This window comes from Pelodiscus sinensis, chromosome 10, assembly GCF_049634645.1.
Source record: "Pelodiscus sinensis isolate JC-2024 chromosome 10, ASM4963464v1, whole genome shotgun sequence".
Classification (NCBI taxonomy): Eukaryota; Metazoa; Chordata; order Testudines; family Trionychidae; genus Pelodiscus; species Pelodiscus sinensis.
The window spans coordinates 36,560,823-36,584,100 of record NC_134720.1 but is presented as its reverse complement, the minus strand read 5'-3'; the positions used below and the strand labels follow the sequence as shown (position 1 = coordinate 36,584,100).

Sequence of the window (23,278 nt, the reverse complement as noted above, 5' to 3'; positions counted from 1 at the left end):
AAGCCCATTTAAACAGTTAGGGGGAAAATTTTAAAAGCTCACATGGCATTTTAGTGCTGAACATTTTTTCCGAACTGTCAAAATGCGATTTCAGACATGTTGGTATAATCTAGTCAACAGAATATACAGAAAAATTAGGCAACACTTCAGGCCCGCACACATGAATTTTTGTGGGGGGGTGTGCTTTTTTTGTAAATGTGGACCGCAAGTTATTTTTTTTAAATATAAAGGAGTTCAAAATAGTTATGCAATGAATGTGTATGAGAGAGCTTAATGAAAAATGTGAGCGGAACAGTGATTGGTAAATTATTTTGTTATACTAAAAATGTATATAGTTATAAAGGTTTTATAAAAATTACCTTCTTGCTGTAATATTGTAAGTGAAAAACAATAAGGGATTATAAGGGATCTTGCTGTAATATTGTAAGTGAAAAACAATATTCCAAAATATTCCAGTCTTTGTCTTCAGAGATTTCAGTCAGGGTCTGATGTGGCCAACTCCAACTGCTCAGACAATACAGTCTCACCCCCATAACACACTAGTTCTGGAGGCCTTCTTAGCACTGCCCTTCAGTGTGCACCTGGGGGCAGCATCTCGGTCACATTTTCAGGCTTCTCCCTCCACCCCCTGTAAGCCCTGACCCCCATTTTTAATAAAAGGTAATGAAAATTCCCTTCCCTGCACAGGGAGGGCAACAACCACGCTCAAAATGAGCCCTGTGCTAAATGTGCATATGCCTAGCACCATGCAGCGCCCACAGCATTAGCACAGGGAGCTGGCTCCAGTGCAGAGCTTCTAGCAGGAGGGTGCTGCGGTGTGTGCGGGAGGGTGGCTCAGTACAGCTCAGAACAAGGCTGAACGCACGGTGGCTGCCTTTTCCAGTTCATAGCCCCACCCTTATCACAGAAAATGGTGGGACGTTAGCCCCCGCCCTTTGACTGGCATGTTACCCACATTCGAACATGCTGATGTCACAGCATTCTCCATACACCCAGTGAGGAGTGGTTTCCATGGTGCCCACGGTATGCCTAGACTTGGGGAAGCTGGAGCAGGAGGCTGAGACGCTGGTGAGCGTGGGCAGGTGCTTCTCACCTGGCCCACGGGAGAGAAGCTGCTACTGCAGGACAGGAGGACCATGGGAAGGTGTATTTGCACCCTTTGCCCCCCCTCCCGTGTATGAGTCTGCATTTATTAAAATGTAAGTTTCTGCAAAGCTTTGTTAGATATATTAGGAGTGTGAGGGAGAGCCAGCAATCCCAGATTCCTCATTTCTTCTGTGGGCAAGTCTGGGGATAGGGAATCCTTAGGCTAGGGCTGATCTGGAAGGAGTGCTTGCCCTTAAGCAAGATTAACGCGCCCCCCCCCCATCCACTTAACATTACTCTGCCCTATACACATTCTGAGAGATCATGTGATTGAAATCCCAGTTATCGATCTCAGCACACAAGGAAAGATGCCAGCTACCCTAGAGGGGTGGTGTGACCGGATGTACCAACCCCAGACTGGCCCAGGAGGGGTTAACCAGGCCTATTTGGCTGAGAGGGCCTAACTTCCACAGCCCTGCTGAGCATGCTCCAACTGCAGACCTAGACTAAAAGCCCAATCAGGGCAGACCAAGTGAGGGGAAGGTGCTCTTGTCTGAGCATAGCAGTAGTAACTGACATTGTTGTAGGCTACTGCAGCAAGTGGATGACAGGGAGAGCAATTAGCCTGGAGGCTGCAGGTGGGGAAAAAGCTGGCTGTCAGACAAGGTAGGAAGTAGCCCAGGGAGGGGAGCTGGAGGGCTCCTGGGGAGCTCAGTGTGTTTTGAGCAGGTTCCTTGCTGAGCTAGGGGTGGGTCATGCCCACCACTGACAGGGCTCTGGGCAGGGGCCTGGTGGAGAGGGAGGGCCTGGGTTCCTCTAGCCCACTCCCATTGACCCCCCCCCCCAAGGAGGTGCGCCTTAATTGCAATATTGATCTGGCTGCTGTGCCTTACTGCCCTGCTGATAGAGGCTATAGACAGGGGCTAGATTATGGGGTTAGTCATAAGAGGCACCCTGCTTGACCTTCCAGCGGGCTGGGCTTCCCAACCTGTGACAGATGGGAATAGGATGTAAAGGAGTTTGGACAATTAAGAGGCTACAGGCCCGGCTATGCTCCATTTGTAAGTAGCATGGAGGAGGTGAAATAGGTCATGTAATAACTGACATGGAAAGGCCACACTGTATCAGTGTTGGCAATGTGGCTCATGTTTACTGCCAGTCTGAACTAAGATGGCTTTGTGGGGAATGACTGGGATGTCCAAATCACTGACAGATTATTGCTAGTGTGCCTTTGGGAATCTCCTCCTTGCTCTTCTTAGAATTAGATCTGATAGAATCAAATCCAAACTCTGTGTGTTTTTTCAGGGATCTGTGCAAGTGAGGCAGATGGCCTCATCATTCAAGAAGGGGTTAGAGACCACAGGAGTTCTTTATCACCCACAGCCTCCCACACCTGTGTGGCATTTCAGGCCTTGAGACAAGCCGCTAAGAGGGGGATGCTCAGAGGAGTTGGCTGGCACTCTGAAACAAGTGGTGCTTGAGTGTCCTGACTGAGGCAGTGGGCTGAGAAAGGTTAACCCTATTTTCAAGATAATGTCCTCTGTGAACAGGAGGATTGGTGAGCCTGTTTTATTGAAAGCTCTAGGGGTGACTCTGCTCCTGTAGCTGTATTAGACTTCCTGTAGCTCCTGAAAAATTGTTTTTCCCTCATGTGCCTTGGGACTATTCATCTGGACTGTTTTATATCCCCATGGACACGTGTGGCCTTGAAAAGAAGTACAGGAGGCTTGCTACACTTGTAGCACAAGAGTGGTGCTATGCTGCATAAGGTAAGACCTAAAAGGTGCCTGCTTTCAACCCAATTGTGTAACCTCAGGGCATTATCCTTGACAGAAATATTTGAAAGCATTCAGAAACCATCTAGAATAAAAGTGGGTGCACACTCCATAGGTTTTATGGTGTTTGAGCTCTGAACCTCTGTGTTACTTGGTTCTCTTCAGCTCCCTGCTCCACTCCTACAAACACAGATCACGTGTATTAATAAGCTACCTTAGTCTATAACCAGAGTGGTCCTTAGGAAGCTGTAGGGTCCAGAGTGGAAGTGATAAATGTTACTTGTGGGGCTGACCACTCTGGCCGATCATGCTGATCCATGGTACCCCCTTAAGCATGAAGCCCAGAGAAATTGCTTTCATCACCATCCCCAACTAGGAATGGCTCTGTCTCTAATCCATTGCTTAGAAATATGTGCAGTACTAAAAAAGGCAACTACTTGGTCATACCTTTGTGCTCTTGTCCTCTAATACTATGTCTCAATGTGCTTACTTTCTATGACATCTGTATTTACAAGTCAAGCTCTTTGGGGCAGGAATTGCCATGTGCTGTGCATGCTTCTGCTGCTGTATAAAGAATTTGACCTAATGCTATCTGCATAGTTCTACTTTCCCTGTGATCCCAGCAAATACTCCTCTGATATGCCAATGATGGGCCTGAAGAGAGACCTCCTTAACTTTATGCTCTCAATTTCTGATGTAATCTGGAACCTAGCCCAGATTAATCCCTTCATATTTTATTGGAGCCTGGGTCTGGGTATCAGATGACAGTGCTGCTTAGGGTGAGATCTTCTGGTTGCCTGGGAAGTGCAGCTTATTCCCTATACAGTTAAGGTTTCCTGGGAACAAAATGCTTCCGCATCACTGTTGGATTAGGAACATAAACACTCACATGACAATGGTGTCAGTTGTGAGCAAATGGAAGCAGATGCTTCATCGTATTTTAGTCAAGTAACGTGTGTGGGGCATCCTGGCTAGTGTGTTCAGGCTTGTGAAATGTCTCTGCCCCTGCCTCAGTGAATGTCACTGGCAATGAAAACAGCAGACTCACCCTCCTTTCTTCCTCAAGGAGGCGCGGTGGGGCTGGAGAAAGGGGGGGGGGGGAGTATAGTGTGCCCTTTTTAAAATCCTACTGTATTGAGGTGATTGTGGGATTATACAAGAACCTGGGGGAAGAGGCGCTGTTTCACATTGAGCGGGGGGAGTCTGTGAATGCTGTGATTTGGGGGAGGGGAGTGAGAGCATGGGAGACAGACTGAGGACAGTGGCTTCAGCAGTATTACTGAGCATGCTCAGTACAAGCCAAGCACCAAATGGCAGGCCTGGGAGGAACCAATTCCTTCCCCTCTCTCTCCCCCTAATAATCTCTCCCCCAGGGCTACTAAGGCACTGGAAAACTCTTCTTTTTTGGCAGCCAAGTTAGCTGACAGGAGCACTGTATCTCTTTTCTATAGAAAAGAAAGAAAAGTGAATTAGAAATTACACCTACTCAGCTCTAATGCTAACATTCTGCCATCTTGTAGCAAATCACTTAAGGGACTGGTTAGCCTTAAAACATTAATGTGTATTCTTACTTTGTTACTTACTCTTGTGGGAGGAGAGAACCTGTTGAACTCCCGGGCACGCGCTCTGCTCTGGAACAAGGGTGGGGTCTAGTGGGTTCTAGCAAGGGGGCAGATATATTTCAGCTCTATAGAAGAACATCAGAATGGCCAGACCAAAGGTCCTTCTAACCCAGTATTCTGTCTTCCAACAGTGGCCAATGCCATGTGCTTCAGAAGGAATAAACGAAAGAGGCAATCATTCTGATCCATCCCCTGTAACTATCTTATTTATTTTTTTTAAAATCTGCTGCCTGTAAACTAATTGGTGCATCTTATGTTGGCAAAGGCATGAATAATGTTTCCTTAGTCTATTTTCTAGACATCTAACATCTCCCTACCCATTAGTCACTACTTTTCCAAGCTGACAGCCCCCAGTCTTGCTACTTTCCTCATATGGAAGCTGTTCCTTACCTCCTGATCATGTCTGTTGCCCGTTCTGTACCTTTCCAAATCCAATAATATCTTTTTTTTTAGATGGGGGTGACCACATCTTGAATACTGTGTGCAGATCTGGGCATACAGTGACTTTACATAGAGGCAATATGGTATTTTGTTTTATCTATTCCTTTCCTAGTAATTCCCAATATTGTTAGCTTTTTAGTTTGCCACTACACAGATGTTTTCAGGAAACTATCCACAAAGATTCCAAATCTTTCTTGAGTGGTAACAGATATTTTGGACCCCATCACTTTTTGTAACTATAGGATTATATTTTCCTATGTGCATTACTTTGTACTTATCAGCACTGAATTCCATCTGCCTCTGTGTTGCCCAATAAGCGGGTTTTGTGAGATCCCTTTGTAACTCTTTGCTGTCAGCTTTAGATTAGTCATCGTTAACATACTTTCTTGAAAAAGGGGAAGTCTAACAGCAGCGATTCAAATGTAGATCCCTGCAGCACAACACTCATTCCTACACTTCCCCTCCCTATCTTTTAGGTAGACTACCCAGCAGTGTTTTCATGATAATCTAATGATCCTTCAGTTACCTGAATAACCAGCCTTTTATTGTTCTTAGTCACCCTGCCCCTTTCCCTACTTATAACAAATTCCCTGCCCCAAAAGCAAAGCTGCAAACAGCCCAAAATGTTGCACTTGACTGCCTCTGAAGTCAGGGTATGGCCTTTAAGCAGACCTCTAGTATGAAATCCAGGGATTCAAACTCAGTTCTGGGCTAAGTGAGCTCTGCTGTTGCTCAATAGCAGAGAAACTAGGTTGTGGAGAGGGAAAGGGATGGTTTAGCCAGCCAAAATGGAAATCGTAGACTCATTAATCTTTACTGTTCTATAGTCACTGAGAGTAGCTAGTGGTGTTTTTTTGGAAGTTAGGGCTACTGAAGAACTTGGATCTCCAAGAGAACTGAAGGTCTTGGTTTGCTGCCCTTGGGAATGAATGCCTCTTGCAGAGTTTAATTCATGTGGTCTGCATGAAGCAAATTATTCAGGTTCATATGTAACTAGGAGAAATATTCAGTCTACTTTTTTTTAACCTATGTTGGGAGAGGAATAAAGCCCTGGCTTGGAGAAGAGTTGAACTCCAGCTGGAATTAACTAGAGCAGCAGGCGTTGAGCATTTCTGACAATCCGACTCTAAGACCTAGAGCCTAAGTGTTTAAATAAATGTTAAAGGAACACATTTAAGTGTCCATGTATAAGAGAAGGACTAATTAAAGTAAGTCCTCCTTGGCTAATTCTTCTCTTTCCATGTGCACCAGGGAGTTTCTGGATTAAATAGCAATATTATACTTGTCTTGCTAGGATAATCTGTTACTATTGCTATAGCACTGGTAAAATTGCTCCGATCCCCATTGTGGATAATGTTTATAAGGAAAGTCCTAATCTTCTTTACTGTCTTGTTTGTTTAGTGTTCTGGTCTGTAATGTCACCTTCATCTAACTGGCCTATTTATTAGTATGTTTGAAAGACTTTATGTTTAGTCCATTTTTCAAGTTTCAGCGTTACAATTACACTGCAAGCAATGTCATAATTCTGCAAATACAAAACAAATGAGCCATTCTCTCATACTCTCACTTTAATAAATAAAGATTAACTCTCAATAAAGCAAGTAACGATTTGTTATAAGTCCAAAATGAATTTGCTTAAAGAGGATGTCCAGCTGTCACTCTTGGGCACCAATACCATGCAATATGTATGTACCCAAGTACTAATGTGATCAGTCACTCTAGGATCTGGATATTCAGTTTAAGGAGAGGAAACTAATCTAACATGAGAAGGTTGGGCACATGCAGCTCTGGTTTTAGGCATCTCCTAGATGGTGAAGAAAAAGCATCACTATGGCTGAAGTGACTGACTCCTCCTTTCCACATGCAAATGTCATGTGTGTTTTGGAAGGGGGGGGGGATTGGCCACCCTATAAAATGAAGGACACAAATTTCCCTGCCTAACTTGATTTTTATATATGGAATTTCCATGGGTAACTTCATGACCAAATTGTCTGCAATCATTGTGGCTGGAGTTAGTCATGTATTTAGTCCATTATTAAAATAGAATGAGTAACCCATTTTATTTAGCTCACTGGCTTTCTTGCATTAGAAACTAAGGGTGCTGTTGTGTTTGGCCTGAAAATGAGAATCAGCTGAGGTTTTTAGTTCACATAGTACTCTCAGGCTAAAGCCATTTGTGTAGCTTGAGCTAATTAACTTCAACCCCATATGCTTGCTAATGGTACCTTTTTCTCCTGTCACAGCATTAACCTTTCATTTGGGCTTACTTTCTCACAAGACTAAAGAGGAGGCCGAAAATAATACTGTAATGTCAAACATTAGCAGTGATTGGAAGGAAGACTGGGGTTTATGGGTCTTTACTCCAAAAGGACTTAGTGCAGCCCAATGGATTTGGCCCCCAATCTTCTGAATGGATGGACAGATTCTCTGTATTTTCAGTAGGGAAGAGTCTTCTCTATTGCACTTGTACCAAGAGCTAGGGCTGGCAGGCTTTGGTTATGACCCCTTTTAGGTGTCTTCCATTTCTAACTTCAATGATATTATGAAGAGGTGCCCAGACTCTTGCTTGCGTGGGCACACTTGAAGAACTGCAGCTGTAATGGAGATTCTCTGTAGGTAGCATGTACCTGGGTCCAAGCTATGCAGCAGCTCTGGTTGTCTGGGTTGGCCTCTCTTTGAACCCAGAGTTAGTCTGAATCTCTGAGGTCTGTCCCAGGCAGCATTTTCCCAAAGATACCCAGTTACTCACAGTCTCCTTCTGTGTGCTGGATGCAGAGTAGCTTCTAGCCACAAGTACAGCCAAAGGATCTCCCCTCTAGAGCAATCAGAAGCAGCCTGCTAGATCCCAGTTCCAAAGGCTCCCTATCCCAGTCTTTAACTGCAACTGCACCTGGACTGGATTAAAAACTCCTCCACAGCAGCTTGGCTGTCTTTTTTGAGGGAGGCTGGGGGGAAAAGGAGTGGAAAGACTCAGATCTCCAAAACTCAGATCTCACTATAAATCCCATGAGCTCTGGAGGAAGCCAGGAAGGAAGTCTGTGGGGCTAGATTGCAGCACATGGGGTCTTCCCAGAAAATAAGCAGGCACCTTTAAGAGGACTGCACATGTAACGTTATGTACACTGAGGCATGTGTGGATGTGTACCACCAGTAGAAACACATGCTGCCAGCTCTGCTAATCTTTAGGGCGGCTTGTGACTCTGTCCTGGGTGGCTGCCCAAGCACTCAGCTTACAGGAAATGTAGATGGGCCTGATCTGATTTCTTCAGTGGGTATTGTTGGGTTGGATGGAACTTGCAAAAGTGAAAGGAGCATTGACTGCTAAAACACACACATTTTGAGAATCTCTTGGCTCTCATTGATTTCAGTCAGGCCAGGCTTTCACTATTCACATTATTTATAAAACTAGGGTTAGAAAGGATAGTGGCAAAATCCTGTCTAATATAATCCAGAGGGAAAATGGAGAGCTTCTTGAACATGCATGGAATCTCTGAACTAGAGGCAAGTGAGAAGAAACTGTTTCTGATCAAATTTGAACTGCTTCAGAATGTTCTTGTGTTCATGGGATTAAGTTAGCTCAGGGTTTCCCATCCTGTGGGTCGGGACCCAAATATGGGTCACCATTACATTTCAAAAGGATTGCCAAGTATCTCCCCAGGTGGCTCTGACAGCTCTCCTCTTCCCCTGGCCCCTGCATTTTTGAATTACCTTGGGTCACCACTTCTTCCTGAATTGTCAAAATGGGTCCCCATCTGGAAAAGGTTGGGAACCGCTGACTTAGATCCTTGATGTGGCCTCTTTTTTTTTTATTATTATTTTTTAAAAACTTTTTTACTGTGAGTGAAAGGTTGGAGTAAGGAAGCAAAAAACAGTAATCATGTGAATGTTATGAACTACTGTAGATTGGTCACTGTATGGCTGTCTAAACTGGCATAATTTTCCAGAAATGCTTTTAATGGAAAAGTTTACTGTTAAAAGCATTTTCGGAACAGAGCATCTAGATTGGCACTGACGCTTTTCTGCAAAAGCACTTTTTGCGGAAAAGCGTCCGTGGCCAATCTAGGTGTGCTTTTTCTGCAAAAAAGCCCCGATTGCAAAAATGGCATTCGGGGCTTTTTTGTGGTAAAGCGCATCTCAGCTGTCTACACTGGCCCTTTTGCCCAAATGGGAGCAGCATAGTATTTCCGCCAAAAAGCACTGATTTCTTACAGTATGAAGTCAGTGCTTTTACGGAAATTCAAGCGGCCAGTGTGGACAGCTGGCAAGTTTTTCGGGAAAAGTGGCTGATTTTCCGGAAAAACCGGCCAGTCTAGACACAGCCTATTTGTATAATTTTAATCCCATTTGTAATCAAGCATAGAGATGATGATGATGAAGTGGAGGCTATAATAGGATAATAGAGAACCCAAGACCTCATGAAAATACACATTCCTAGTATTTATACTTGCTAAATAGTTAAAGAATAAAACTTTCATCTGCAAAATTGTTCCACTTACATACTCTTCAGTCACAGGGTTTATCAGTTTTCCTTGTACAGTGGGAAGAAGTAGATTGTCATGATTCTCAAAATATTGATACCTCGTCTTTCATACACAGTCCTGGCAATAGAGTTCAAGATTCAAACTAGTTTTGGAATTGACTCCATGAAGCTTAGTCCCCCCTGTACTTGTGTAAGCTGCCCTGATTTCAGTAAGGCTCCATGTGACTACAAAGCTTGGCTTGCACTGAGCCAGAGCAAACGATAAGGGTCTACTTGACACCTATACTAGCAACTCTTAAAGATCATTCTGTGCTGGGAAACCCGAGTTGCTTTCACCTTCACCAGAAACTCTCCTACAAGGAACAGGCACACTCTCATCCAAAGGCAGGTGGGGAAGAGGTGAGGCAATGGCTCAGTATTTCTCTCTAGCATGCAGGTCCCTGGAATTTAGAGAATGTAAATTGGGGAAATAGGCTTCAATATCACCAGTGTTTTAGGGACCCCAGCCTAGGGCGAGTTCTAAAATAGTAGCAATTGACCCCTCCTACTGGTAAAATAAGTGATTACATAAATACCTTCATCTCTCACAAACAAAACTTTCCCATTCTCTCCCTGACATGCCCATCTATCTTTCTTTCACGTGACACACACAAATAATGTCCATCTTTTATAACTCTTTTCGTACTAACTCTCAGAATGCACCAACTATATTTGTGCGTACATGGATCAGAACTGTAAAACAAAGATGAAATAACTTTGATTCCTGTGTATCCTGGTTATTCATTCCAATTTTTCCTGTACTCATTTAACACTAGGACTTGCCTTCCCCTATCCTGGCCAAAAAATTAAGAAACAAGGTATTTGTAGAAAAGGTTTGCATTCAGACAATTTACCACTGTTCTGGCTTTTGGTCACTTACTTTCCACTTAACTACCACTTAATCTCTAGTCAGATGATCTAAGTGGTGCCCTCTGCATAGTGGTGAATATCATCCACATGATTGCATGCAGATCCTATGGAATTAGCTGGGAGCTGAGCATTAGCACTAGAGGGCAGAATTTGACCTTTGCTGAATGAGACACACAATATTCAAGTAAACTCAGTTCTAGCTGTTGCTAATGGCTTTAAAATAATTCATAGTAATTATGGTCTATAACACAAATCCTTCCTCCACAAATGGGTAATTGCTTGATGTCAAAGAACAAAGCTGCTTTAGCACAGTTGTTTACAGATCTCAAAATAAGGCTTGAGGTGGTTTTAAGTGGCTGATAGTGTGCTAGTTTTCTGCACAGGGGCAATAACAAACAGGAGTGGTATCTGATAGGAAAAGGGATCCTCTTTCTGTAAGTGTAAATAAATGGTAAGATAGAATGCAAGAGTAAGATGAAAGAAGAGCAACTACTTGAACTTGAAACTTAATCTCAACATGAGACTGAATTGGCATCATTAGTATACTGCTGACAAAATACAAATCCCCAAATTCCTTTAAAAATCTTTCAGCATTTGACTGATTGTACTACTAATAATAGTGTGGTGCAGCAATTTTATTGTCAGGGTTATTCTCGGACTTGATGTTGTCTTTATCTGTTGATGAATATAGCAGTTATATAAGATTATTGCTGAGTGGTTCAGAGCTGTTCGCAAAAATATGATGGCAATGCTGTCCTACTTTAGGCTTTGTTTTTGCATCCAAACTGAGTTTCTTTTGAAGGGAAGCACAGGAAGGTGAAAGATTAGGGCTCTAGAGTCTTGCCTTTTATTTTAAAATGGCACTTGAGCAAGCAGAGAATTGTGACAATTCTCTTGCCTGCATTTTAAAAAATGTAGGGCTGACTTTCTTCAACATTAATTGCTCTGTCTGCATATTGGATACACACCCTGATCTTGGGATGCTTTGAAGCCATGTCTGGAGCCACCCAGGAGGGAGCCAGGTACAGGGTTGTTAATCTGCATAAATTAAAGGTGCTTTGGACTGTTCTATTATGGCTGAAAGGGCTCCTCTGTTAACAGGAAATCCCTGACTGGTAGGAACTGAGCTGGCAGTGTTTCTCATGTCCACTGCACTGGAAGTAAGCATAAGAAAGGATGTCTGTAGGAGCGGCTTCAGTCCTTCTATTGCCTAAGTAATAGATATGTAGCTGTGTTAGTCTGATGTAGCTGAAACGAAAAACAGGACTGTGTAGCACTTTAAAGACTAACAAGATGGTTTATTAGGTGATGAGCTTTTGTGGTCCAGATCAACTTCCTCAGATCAAATTGTAGAAGAAAATTGGCATGACCATATATACCAAAGGATACAATCAAAAATATGAACACATATGAAAAGGATAAATCAAATTTCAGAACAGAAGGGGGATGAGGAGGGGAGGTAAATATCTGTGAACTAATGATATTAGAGGTGATAATTGGGGAAGCTATCTTTGTAATGGGTAAGGTAATTGGCGTCCTTATTAAGACCTAGGTGTAAAGTGTCAAATTTTAAGCATGAATGACAGTTCAGAGGATTCTCTTTCAAGTCTGGTGTTAAAAGATCTTTGAAGCAGGATGCAGGTAATCAGGTCATTGAGACAATGCCCTTTCTGGTTGAAATGGTAAACTATTTTTTCTTTGTGATCCTGTCTAATATCTGTTTTGTGTGCATTCATTCTTTGGTGAAGTGTCTGAGACATTTGTCCAATGTACATAGTAGACTAACATTGTCAGCACATGATAGCATAAATTCTATTTCTGGATGAGCAGGAATATGTGCTCTTGATCTTATAACTCAATTGGTTAGGTCCAATAATGGTATCAGCAGAATGAATATGTGGACAAAGCTGGCAACAGGGTTTGTTGCAAGGGAAAGTTCCAGGGGTGGTGTTAGTTGGGGTATGTCCTGTGGTTGTTGGTAAGAATCATCGGGATTCTCTTCGCTCCAGTCTGGCTGCCCTACGATCAGCCCAGGAAACTTGCTCCAGCACAGCTGGAGCTAGGCGCAGCCTCTCTGCGCTGAGTGCAGGGCAGCTGGGCTAGAGCGAAGAGAAGCCGCTTCTCTTCGCTCCAGCCCAGCTGCCCTGCACTCAGCCTGGAGGGAGCGTGGGTTGGAGGCTTCACTCCGTGGCTGGTGTAGTGAACTCCCTGCTCCCAACCTTGTTCCCTTGCCTCCCCGCCCCGCTGTAGAAACCTGCCCCCTGGCACTCTGCCCCCCCTGCAGAAACCAGTTCTCTCTGGCAACCTATCCCCTGCTGCAGAAACCTGTCCTTCTGGCACCCTGCCCCCTCTCCCCTGCCCCCACTGGCACCCTGTTCCCTGCCCCAGAACCAACTAGCACCCCTCCCCAGTACTGTGTCCCCTGCTCCCGAATGACTTTTCTATGGGTCAGTGAGCCCTGACTCAAGGCAGGTTCCTTGCCATTCTCATAAATAAAGACAATGCAGAAACTTTTTGTGTTTAACATGGTGTTTTATTTAAAAATTAAGCCTGGCCAACAAACTCCCAATTGGGGCCACAACCACTCCTGCATTTCCCCCTTCCCCAGACCCTAGATCTAAGCCTATCAAACACTGGAACCCCCTGCCCTGAGCCCCTCACATACCCCAACCCAAATTCCTGCACCCTCACAAGCCTGTGGCTTGCTTAGTACCCCAACACTGCCCGGCCTGGAGCCCCCTCCCCGAGCCAATGTCCCCTTCTCCACCTCCTCCTGCATCCAGATTTCCTCCCAGAGCTTGCACTGATCACCCCTTCCCACACCCAAATCCCTTATTCCCACCCCAGAGACTACACATCCTGTTTCAACCAGAGAGGGTCCGGCTAGACTGCAGGAGTTTTTCAGGATTCTGGAGATATCCCAGAAACTCTTCTGCATCCAGGGTTGCATTTGTTCTTCTGCTTTTTTTTTAGTGGAAGACCAAACAGGCTCTTTTGGTCATCCCTATATTCCTCTTTCCACAAGGAATAAGGTGGCTTCCGAAAGAAGGGTTTTTTTTTTTTCTGACATTTGGTCCAGTCTAGATAGGCCAAATGTTGGAAAAACTTCTTCCTACAGAAGAATTTTTTTTTTAAAAGCAGCAGTATATGGGTTGGGGATAGCAAGTGATGGAGAGGAGGAGAATAGAGAGGCACATCATAGAGAGGCTTCAAGGAAGGGGCGGGGCAGTAGATCTTGGCTTGGTCTGTCACTTAAAAAGTGACCTTGGGTGTAAAAAGGCTGGAGACCACTGCTTTAAAGTGCTACATAGTCCTGTTTTGTATTGCCTAAGTAGATTGTCTGGGAGACACTGCAGCTGTGCACAGTCTTTTCCTCAGACTGCAAATTGGTAACATAGCCCATTTGCAAATACAAAACCCAAACACCAGCCAATAAAGATAACTTGGTATTCCCAACATCTATAAAGAAACATATCTGAGGCTTACCCTGACTTTCCTTCTCAGTTTATGCTACTTTATTTTTTTCTCCCAGAGAAACTTGAGTTAGTGCAAATAAAAACAAAACATACCCAAAGATGCAGCTATTGTTAAAGATTTGAGTTCTCTGATATTTGACACTGGAGTATCTAGTTCACAAGTAGGAACATTGATTCTCAGGAATAGTGGAAGAGTAAGGTCCTGTTGAAGGTGAAAGGTAGAAGAATTGTGCAGAAATGAGGCTCGTCAATGCAAGCAATTATCTGATACCCATTTCTTCAGTGGTAACATTAATGCTTTGAAAGGCTTGGGAGTGTCCTATGACTGCAAAAAAGACAAAATACCAGTTTGAGCTGCATGTAACACATAACATGTAATGAGAACATATAAAAGGGGTATTAAATCCTGTTTGTGGCCTTGCTGTCAATTCACCTGGAATGCTGCAATCATCTGGGCACCTCATTACCAGAGAAAATGAACCAAACTTCATCTTTGTGATATTCCTATAAATAGTTTCCCATCTCCACTTTGAAAACAATTTTCTTTTCCTCTCTAGTTTTGTCTTGGTCTCTTACTGTTGTCTGGCTCTGACAACATGTCCCACTATGGCTGTTTTGTGGCAATTATTTTTTTTCCCAGTCTCAGTTCATACTACTAATGCAAAGCCATCCAAAACATATTGGATCAAGGAATGTGTGAGGGTGGTTCTACAGTCTGGTGGTTGACCTATTCCACATCAAACAGAATGAGGAATCCAACCCAATTCTCTGTCAGTGACTTCTCTAACCTAATTACTGGGCTAAAGATTATAAAAAAGACCCCAGGACAGCATTCCAAATGCTTATTAAACTTGTCCACATCTTTTCACAGGTTTGAGATTTGGTTCAACTCCTGTTCAAAAAAAATTTTCTAATGAGAACTGCCAGAGGACTGACAATCAGTTTTATGCCCAGCAGTAGTGCTGGCTGCGTAGTTATTGCAAGAGCCTGCTTGGGACTTAGTGGGGAATCTCCACTCTGCACTGTGGGCATGTGCCACGAAATTATTTGGTGCCATCTTCCTAAGGGGATAGTTATGATGTGCCACGTGAATTTCTTCTGTTTTACTTAACCTCTTTGAGGCCTTGGTCAAAAAGCACCTGGACTCCGACAAATCTGAGGCAAAAAGACAGACTCCGTTACTTTTTGCCACTGCAAACTTTTAAGAGAAGGTCTGGAACAAAGGGCACTTGTTGAAAAGAATTTGGTTTTCCTCCTCCTGCTCTAAGAACATGTTCTCATAGCTCTATTCACAAGCTTTGTGGTGATAAAAGCTTTAATTCTTACTTCAATAACTTTAATATGGGTTTTTTTTAATGGCATGCACTTTCTTTAAATCTTGAGGCCAAAGGCATCATGTCTGGAGTCAAGCAGCCTCATTTTTTTTCCTTCTGAAATGCCCCCCCTTCCCCAAAGAAAAAGGAATTCCCTTGTAACTTGCGTGTAACTCTTTTATTGTTCATTTTCACTTATTTTTCAAGGAGCCAAATGGGACCCACAAACAGAGAAAAGAACATGTTGAATATTTGCTGATTGCCTCAGTGGCCTTGAATCTGTCTCTTCTACAAGCTATAAGGTCTAATGCAGGCTAGAAAAAAGGATTATGCAGAAATACCTGTAGGAGATTTTTTTAAAAAAAATTCTTTCTACAATAAAGTTCTGTTGGCAGTTGGACTGATCTAGAAAGAAGTAGGTTTCTCTCCCCTCTCCCAATCCCAGTGTTTCCATAGGAGAGGTGATCAGAATTGTTGCTTGCTGCTTACAGAGGAAGGTATGGCCTCAGGGACAATGTCTACATGAATGACTGAAGTGCCCAGCGGACCATGATGGCAGCTTCCTCCTCTCTCCCATTCCCCCATATACAAGCAGGCAAAGGAAGTGTCCGGCCACAGTGGGATGCCATGGATGAGAGTGGGGCCTACACACATACCTGCACCTGTCAGCGCGGTCTGTGGGAGCAGGTGGTGCCTTGCGTAGGCAAGCATGCCCATGTGCAGCAGTCCTTAGCGTGTATGGAATCGTGCATGCACCCTTGTGCCCGGCCTGCTTCTAGAGGTGGCTGGTGGTGGGAGGCCAGACAGTGCTGTGTGCCTCCCTCCCCCCACTGAGCCTGTGAGTAGGATTCTGGGGATGCTCCAGGACTGCTTCCTGAAGCCATGTGGTGCACACTGGAGCTGAAAGTGCTCTAACGTGCCCTGACTGCAGCACAATGTTCTGGCCAAGGAGGCTGAGCGATGATCGTACCCCATCCCGTGTGTGTGTGTGTGTGTGTGTGTGTGTGTGTGTGTGTGTGTGTGTGTGTGTGTTTAAAACTGAGAGCACTCACCTGAAGATCCCTCCCCACAGTAAGAGGATGCTTGAGACACATCCAGACCCGGGAGTACCAGCTCCAGGGTCAGCATCACAATACTGGCCATGTTCTCATCCTGCCTCTGCTGCTCTTGTTTGCTTCCTTCTCCTCAGTGAGCTCCGGGTGGGCAATGATGGGTGTTTCGAGCCCCAAGTCCACCACCACGGGTGGAGAAACATGGGGGGTGGGGGGAGGAATCCCTATAGAAAACAAACTGCAATCTCAGTGTAGGCGGGCGCACAGGCAGATCTCCTGATACTTTTCACGACACAAGAATGAAATCCTCACCTTAAAGGTGACTTTTATTAACCAAACAAAGATATATTTTATAAAGCATACTTGGTTACTAGGTGCTACAGAGCAACTGAGGAAAGAACAGATTAAAACACAAAGTGTGCCTCTACACTGCACCATTATTTCGAGAACTGTTATTTTGATATAACACTAATGTGAATATGCACATGGCCATTCCGTTATTTTGAAATAATTTCAAAATGGACAGCTTAATCCAAAAATCTATAAATCTCATTCTACAGGAAATAACGCCTATTCCAAAATAGCGATTTCAAAATATGGGATGTATAAATGCTCCACTGCTGCTATTTTGAAATAGCCCCTCACCAGGGCCATTCTAGTTATTCCTCTCCTGGGGCTCTCAATTGAGATAACATGTCTACATTATGGAAGCCTACCTCAGACTAATTTTGAGACTTCCCTGCAGTGTAGCTGTGCTATTTCAAAATAGAATGTCAGAATAACTATTCCGGAATAGTTTATTTCAAAACAAGCGTGCAGTGTAGTTGTATCCCCAGAAATCTAATCTTGTTGGGCTGCAGCTTAGATAGAGTCATCGGGGAAGGGAAGGCACCTGGGTTTCACACAGAGGAGCTTAACCAAAGAAAATAATCTGATCACGACTAAATATACACTTTTGCCCTTCGTGGTCCGGTCAATTTCTTGAGGGCATGGTAGTCCTGTCTGGGTTGAAATCCTCTGGTTTCTCCCAACTCATGATTTAAAACTCCCTCAAATTGAAACGGCAGGCAGGTAATCTTTACAATTCAAATTTCAGCACAATATCTTGTTGTTTCTTCTGGCTCCCTGCAAACACCCCGTAGCAACATGAATTTAACTCTTCAATCATAAGAGTGCTGGCTAGCACTCCGATCTTTCACGCACTCTTACAAAGGAAGCTTCCTAACTTTCTCTGAAGCAATCTAATTAGCACATCCCAGTCTATTCACCTTGCTTATGAGTTCTCTATGGAAGTAACTGCCAGGTGGCTTAACCTTTCCTGACCCAAGGAAATTCTTAGATTAGTCTTGATTGCTTTTAGCCTTTCCTTGGTAGCCATGGTTACAGCAAAAAATAAGTAGCGCTGTTTGTTTTAGGGAGACTCATGTCTAAAGACCTTTAGTGACTGTAGCTAAGGAAATCAATGGACACTTTTATTTCCAAGTCATTAGAGAGTCACTTGGAAAAAGCTGGCAGAGAGCTCAATCTGCTTCTTGAAACTGTGTAATCCTCCAGTGAATTTTGAGCATGCCCCGTTAGTTCATGGTGGTTGAGACTTCATTTTCTTGCACTCAAAGAAGAAACATTCCTTCCACTTGATTGTACTTATGTCCTATCATACAGACTGTTTCTAACAGTTCCAAATATCACTCAGTTCTATTTCAAATATATTTGTTTAAGGAGTTGAGGTTGAATGGTGCAGGGTGCCTGCCACTCTCATTGTAGATAGTGGGGGAACCAATTCGCTCGTATGATAAAGTTGCTTTGCATGGCATCACTGATGACGAAATTGGCCATTGCAGGTTTACCCCTGCATAGGAAGTTCCTTGAGTGTTATGGAGACACATTGGCTTTATCTACCTTTGGAGACAAGAGTGTCTTTCCCAGCTCATATAGACATACTTACATTTCCGTTCATTGAGCTAGTGCACTGATGTTAACAGAGCTGCCTCAGTAGTATAAGGAGTGGTGAGTTGCAGTATTGGCTACATAACCTAAGTATGTACTGAGGAATCAAATGTTTGTCCTCCTGGTGGCTATCTCATGCTACCACTTGTCACTGCTTATAGGTGCTGTGCAAAATGGGACTCTCGGCCCTAGTTCCCAGGGCAGAAGTAGACAAAGATGGCTGCTATGTTGCCTTGCTACTAACCTCTGTGGTAGGGGGGACAGTCAAGGAGCCTGTGCTCTGGCAGTCCCTGGCTGCAGGAATAATCTAGAGGGTTTTCAACAGCTGGTATAAGATAAAGCAGCCTTCAGACTACTCTAAAGCTATGTCTAGATGACAATTTTTGACCACTACTAAATAAAGTGCAAGCCACTTGAATGTTAAAAATTGGACTTGGCAACTTTTTGCTCACAACATTTATTTTTATTGGGAACATACCATGTCTTGGCCAAACCAAGAAACACACTCTGAAATGTTCATTTGCAAGTTATCCACTTCTGACTCTAAATGTGAACCTTGTCTAAGGTATCAAGATCACCCTCGGCCTGATGCCATAAGGATGGATTACATTTATCCTTGGTGACCTTTTCATCATGCTCTGGAATTTTAATGCTGTGATAATATGCTTGTTTCCTTAGCAGATCCCAATGACTAGCAGACCTGGAAGCAGTTTATGTTAATCATTCTGGATTCTATAATCTAGAACAATTTAGAACAATCATTGCAGCAGCTTCTCCAACAAGAATCACTGGGTGGGCAGCATAGAATCATAGAATCATAGAATAATAGGACTGGAAGGGACCTCAAGAGGTCATCGAGTCCAGCCCCCCGCCCTCAAGGCAGGACCAAGCTCCACCTACACCATCCCTGACAGATGTCTATCTAACCTGTTCTTAAATATCTCCAGAGAGGGAGATTCCACCACCTCCCTTGGCAATTTATTCCAATATTTGACCACCCTGACAGTTAGGAATTTTTTCCTAATGTCCAATCTAAACCTCCCCTGCTGCACTTTAAGCCTATTACTCCTTGTCCTGTCCTCAGAAACCAAGAGGAACAAATTTTCTCCTTCCTCCTTGTGACACCCTTTTAGATATTTGAAAACCGCTATCATGTCCCCCCTTAATCTTCTTTTTTCCAAACTAAACAAGCCCAGTTCATGAAGCCTGGCTTCATAGGTCATGTTCTCTAGACCTTTAATCATTCTTGTCGCTCTTCTCTGTACCCTTTCCAATTTCTCCACATCTTTCTTGAAATGTGGCGCCCAGAACTGGACACAGTACTCCAGCTGAGGCCTAACTAGTGCAGAGTAGAGCAGCAGAATGACTTCACGAGTTTTGCTTACAACACACCTGTTGATACAACCTAGAATCATATTTGCTTTTTTGGCAACAGCATCACACTGTTGACTCATATTCAACTTGTGGTCCACTATGACCCCTAGATCCCTTTCTGCCATACTCCTTCCTAGACAGTCGCTTCCCATCTTGTATGTATGGAACTGATCGTTCCTTCCTAAGTGGAGCACTTTGCATTTCTCTTTATTAAACCTCATCCTGTTTACCTCTGACCATTTCTCTAACTTGCTAAGGTCATTTTGAATTATGTCCCTATCCTCCAAAGAAGTCACAATCCCACCCAGTTTGGTATCATCTGCAAACTTAATAAGCGTACTCTCTATCCCAATATCTACATCATTGATGAAGATATTGAACAGTACGGGTCCCAGAACAGACCCTTGAGGAACTCCACTTGTTATCCCTTTCCAGCAGGATTTAGAACCGTTAACAACAACTCTCTGACTACGGTTATCCAGCCAATTATGCACCCACCTTATCGTGGCTCTATCTAGGTTATATTTGCCTAGTTTATCAATAAGAATATCATGCGAGACCGTATCAAATGCCTTACTAAAGTCTAGGTATATGACATCCACCGCTTCTCCCTTATCCACAAGGCTCGTTATCTTGTCAAAGAAAGCTATCAGATTAGTTTGGCATGACTTGTTCTTCACAAACCCATGCTGGCTATTCCCTATCACTTTATTACCTTCCAAGTGTTTGCATATGATTTCCTTAATTACCTGCTCCATTATCTTCCCTGGGACAGACATTAAACTGACCGGTCTATAGTTTCCTGGGTTGTTCTTATTCCCCTTTTTATAGATGGGCACAATATTTGCCCTTTTCCAGTCTTCTGGAATCTCCCCTGTCTGCCATGATTTTTCAAAGATCATAGCTAAAGGCTCAGATACCTCCTCTATCAGCTCCTTGAGTATCCTGGGATGCATTTCATCAGGACCTGGTGACTTGCTGACATCTAACTTTCCTAAGTGACTTTTAACTTGTTCTTTGTGTATCCTATCTTCTAAACTTACCCTCTCTCTGCTTGTATTCACTACGTTAGGCACACCTCCAGACTTCTCGGTGAAGACCGAAACAGAGAAGTCATTGAGCATCTCCACCATTTCCAAGTTTCCTGTTACTGCTTCTCCCTCCTCACTAAGCAGTGGGCCTACCCTGTCCTTGGTCTTCCTCTTGCTTTTAATGTATTTATAAAAAGTCTTCTTGTTTCCCTTTATGCCTGTAGCTAGTTTGATCTCATTTTGTGCCTTTGCCTTTCTAATCTTGCCCCTGCATTCCCGTGTTGCTTGCCTATATTCATCCTTTGTTAGTTGTCCTAGTTTCCATTTTTTATGAGACTCCTTTTTTATTTTGAGATCGTGCAAGATCTCCTTGTTAAGCCCAGCTGGTCTTTTGCCATATTTTCTATCTTTCCTACACAGCGGAATTGTTTGCAGTGAAACATGTATACTAATCCTATTTGTCATAAATTTGTGCCCTGCAGTCAGTGTTACCTAAACTATCATTTTTAGCTTCTCTAAAGTAACTTTTGTAGTGTCTTGCCCTGTTCTGATGTGGATACCAATTAAATGTACCACATTTTCAAGAATATTTGTTCAGTCTCTTAAAAAAATCAACATACCTTAACACCTGAGACACTTACTCTCTTCAGAAGGGTTCTAGAATAAATCCAAGCATGATAGAGAATTCTGAATACAGATTGATAAGTACATCACCTCTTTAGTGCAAGTCTTTGTATCTTGCATTTGATCTCACACCACCCTTTCCTACCTTTGTAAGAAGCTCAAACATACTCACTTACCATTACTGGGTTTGTCCAGTCTCTCATTCAAACCTGAACTTCACCTATTGACACAAATATCCAAAAGGCAATACAAAAGTGTGTCACGTATAGCATGTTTGCTTATCTTTTGCCAATTACACAGTCCTGTTCCAACTGTTCAAGTTCCATTCAGCAAGCAACGGACTCCACGTTTCCCCCTCTTCCTCTCCTTTGCCAAGAGTTCATGTTGGCATATTTTCTTGTTAAATTGGAAAAAGTTTTTAAACCTAGCTTTACAGGTTAAAGAAAGACTAGAATCTGGCTAGAAGAGTGAAACAGAGCAGGGAAGTTTAACTGTTCAAGTCTAGCTGATCAAGATTTCTGGTTTAACACTCCGCTAAATATTTTGACAAAACTCTTTTAATACTTGCTTTCCTTTGCATTTAAGATTAAAGGTATTGTTCTGAATTAACAATTGGAGTGCTTTCTATTTAAAAAGCGGTGAGCGGAATCCATCAATTATGGCTAGATAGCTAGTTTTGCCTTGTCCAAGTCAAAATCCTGCCCATGCATTCAATATCAAATAGCTTCCAGTAACCATATCAATAATAGTTGCATTAAGAATCAGTGGATGACTTTCTGTCCCAGAATCCAGTACCCAAGCCTGATGAACCTGAATCAATGTCCTCATGAGATAAGGAAAACTTGGAATTGTGAGTAGTAGATTGTTCACCAGGAACATGGATGAACTTTGCATGTTTCAAGAAATTCATTCTTCTGGCATTTCATAGGTCTGCTGAAGCTTGTGTCTGAGCACTTCTCTAATGCTTTTTAGCTATTTGTGGTGGAAGTCAGTTGACTAATAATTCACTGATCAAACTCTCCATGCATGAATTGGTTTTGGAATGGCTGTACTAACAAGTGAAAGTTCTAGCTATCTCTGCAATTCTGAGGGGAAAATGCAGGTGAAAGATAATTTCTGTGAAACTCGGAGGTATATCAAGTGAAATTAACAAGTTACAACTCAAGAATGCAGATAAGGGAAAGTGAGAGACTTTATAGGCAATTATGGAAGAGGAGCTATGTGAATTTATTTTCGAGGAGTGGGAGAATGAGGCTTGGCCTTACGGGCCCCTGACGGATCCAGTTTCACTGGAACCTTTTGACTTGTCTTTGCCTGTCCCTGCTATTCACTAAATCTTTTTATCACCGGACAAGGATAAAAAAATCCCTGTTGCATAAAAAAGCCTCCGCCTGAGTTTACTTGATTTCTATACATGGATTTTCCAAAGCTACGCCAAACTGTAAGGTCTAAGGTTTTAAACTGCAACTCATTGTGATCTTTGTCAAACTTTGTAATCTGTGTAACTCTCAGCCACCTTGCTTGTAACTTTCTCTAAACTGCATTCTCTTCTGAATGGAGAGAGTGTGAATGTGTGTTTTGTGTTTGAAGAAGACAATGGAGCACATGACAATGAGTCATCACAATCTGGGCATGCTCCCTGCTAGATAAAGGGAAGTCTGGGCATGCTCCCTGATGATGAGGTGAATGAGTCACAGGAGGCAGTTAGACACTATATAAGGAAAGGGAGCACATGTGAGACTTTTTTTTTCTTCCCCTTGCTCCTGAGAAGCTCCTCCCTAATGTCTCTCCTCCTGACCAGCTTCCCCAGCCATGATGAGCAGACAGACCCTCCAGGATCTACATGCCTTGGTTCCTTCTGCAACCCATATGCCTGTGTGAGTGCCTGAGGGCAGGAATGAATGGGTATGAATGAATGGACGGATGTGTGCTTGCGTGCATGTCTCTGAGTGAGAGAGAGCTCTATTTTCTTTAGTTTAAATCTTTGGTGGCTGTTCTCCCCCTCTTTAGTTTTACCCAGTGGAAATAAACCCATACTAGTGTAACCCTGGGTGATCTCCAGAGAGAATATTTTTGGGGTAACAACCCTCACATCCTTACTTCTAAGAAGAGACTTTAGTCATGTGCTGCAGAAGATATAATTTGTTA

The 23,278-nt window shown here is 43.2% G+C and overlaps 1 long non-coding RNA gene across 3 annotated transcripts in view; it reads left to right on the top strand.

The window, feature by feature from the left end:
* Positions 1–2,260: 2,260 nt before the first annotated feature.
* LOC142830868 (uncharacterized) overlaps positions 2,261–23,278 on the top strand; it is a 37,226-nt gene continuing 16,208 nt past the window's right edge. For all 3 annotated transcript variants that reach the window (XR_012906400.1, XR_012906399.1, XR_012906401.1), the window contains exon 1: positions 2,261–2,855. This is a non-coding gene — a long non-coding RNA (uncharacterized LOC142830868). The remainder of the gene's footprint in view (positions 2,856–23,278) is intronic.